Consider the following 2067-nt stretch of genomic DNA (forward strand, 5'->3'; position numbering starts at 1 on the left):
GGCCCTTTTTCTTCGTTCTCCCTTCGCATTTTGGTTTCGATCGAGCGTTTAGGCGATTTTCGCTTCGCGTTTCGCCGGATTCACGTGGTGGTAGGTCCTAGCTCGGAAGTTGAAGCGAGTTTCGAGCTACTCTTTTGGTTCGAATGCATTTGCAGTATCCGCGCACAGATCGATTTTTCCAGGGCGCGTCGATCGATGTTCCCGCGATCCGAAAGAATCACCCCCCATTTTGGCGAGTTCGATTTGTCTTTGCTTTTTTTTTGTGTGTGGGGGCAGATGTTCTTTTTTCTTCAGTCAGTTGCTGTGTCGACCAGACGACCACCGTGTCAGATGCGAAATTTCGTTCAGATTAACACTTTTTCTCGATGGGTCGAAGGAGTACTATAACCTTGCGATTTTGTTTACAGATGAGCCGAAGTCAGCAACGCAGGCAGAGGGATGCGCGGCAGATGTTTCCGAGGTGCCCCCATGCCAATCCCCGAAGGAAGGTGTGGTTAGAAGTTCGTCGCTTGAGGCGCGAAGCTCCATTCACGTTCTATACATTAACTAACTCCCTATTTATGTTTGCAACTGATGGCTGCATGCTAGTTTCCGCAAAGAACCTCGGGCGTCTTAGGAAGCGAACAGCGGCCGCCGGTGGTGCTGCAACTTCTGAGTTGCACGAGGACGAGGTGCAGGCTGCTGAAGTCATGCCGAGCAATGGTGAAGGTATGTGTGTTGGGAGGAACACTGATATCTCTTTTGAGTTATTTTGTTAAATCTCCCTAGTGTGTGAGAAATTAATGGGACTAAAAATTAGACCATGAATGTAGAAATAATTAAAACATTGGTTTTACTTATTACAACAGCACATTTTCTGTCAACAAATTACAACCTGCCAAAAGGCTAACCTTGAAACTATTAACTGAAATGTGCCGTCCTTTTAGCACGAGGCAGTGGCAAATGAGGATGAAATGTCCCATCCTTCTAGCATCATGGTTCTAAGATTAGAGCGATATGGCTTCTTTACACTATTCATTGGCAAAGGGAACACCAAGAATTAGGTTTATGCGATTAATCTATTCTTTGATGGGCTGGATTGGGAGTTTTAAGTAGGGTAAAAGAGACACGTGAGGTGGAGATACTATATCTAACATGAGATATTTCTCATCAAGTTATTTTATCTTTTAATGTCGAAGCTTCATTAGTTCGTAGTAAGTAGTACTTTTATTAATTAAGAAAAAAATTGGGGACTCCAAGATTTTTGGCCCCCTGTGCACCAGCTGCACCTGTACATGCCCAAATACGTGCTGACTTGTTCATATGTTTGCATTTCTGTTGCAAGTGACATTTGATTCACTGTTGTATAATTTGGTAGAATTGTGTGCCTACATACATAAACAGAGTTAAATTTGCTATGCAACTGTAGCAATTCTTATCCAGATTTGTTTATTTTTGCATCAATATAATTTTTAACCCACCGAAATCTGCAGCCAAGATCTTCTTTTTCCTATTAATGCAGGAACTTTCTAGCCTCTTGAAGTGACTGTAAACTTCTTTAATCTATTTTTAATAAGATAAGATATTTATCATAATTACACAAAGCTAGATGTATTTGCAAACAGCAAGTTTGGTAAGAGAGTGAGCTATTTACAGTTCTGAAACTTAAAATGTATAGATTAGAGTGAAGTTGGCTTCCTTTGTTAATTCTAAATGGTGTTTCGCATGTATTACAAGGTTACGGTTTGTTTTACAATTTCAACTCACAATATTATTTTGAACTTATTTTCACTGCAGATGGGCAGCTGTTGCATCCATGCAGAAGGTCCAAACGCCTACAGAGGGAACGAACTGAAAAGCAAGAATTGAGTAGCAGGGATAGTCAGCCTGATGTATTTGTGAACAGCAAGGATGCTAAGGGTGAGTTGCCTGCAGTTTTTTACTTGAAGATGTATGAATTAGAGTGAAGTTGTCATATGTCTTGATACGTGAATTCCAATGGTGTGTCAGACTCCAAAATGTTGGTTCGACAAAGGAGGCCAAACCGCCTCAGAAAGAGATTTATATCCGAGTATTTCAGTGGTGAAG

General features: G+C 41.2%; 1 long non-coding RNA gene across 1 annotated transcript; it reads left to right on the forward strand.

Annotated features, from left to right (window-relative positions):
- The first annotated feature begins 608 nt into the window (after positions 1-608).
- On the forward strand, positions 609-2067 carry LOC119281893. Its single transcript, XR_005138573.1, has 3 exons — positions 609-708; positions 1777-1899; positions 1990-2067. It is a non-coding gene; the product is annotated as an uncharacterized LOC119281893 (long non-coding RNA).

Source organism: Triticum dicoccoides, chromosome 3B (genome assembly GCF_002162155.2).
Source record: "Triticum dicoccoides isolate Atlit2015 ecotype Zavitan chromosome 3B, WEW_v2.0, whole genome shotgun sequence".
Classification (NCBI taxonomy): Eukaryota; Viridiplantae; Streptophyta; class Magnoliopsida; order Poales; family Poaceae; genus Triticum; species Triticum dicoccoides.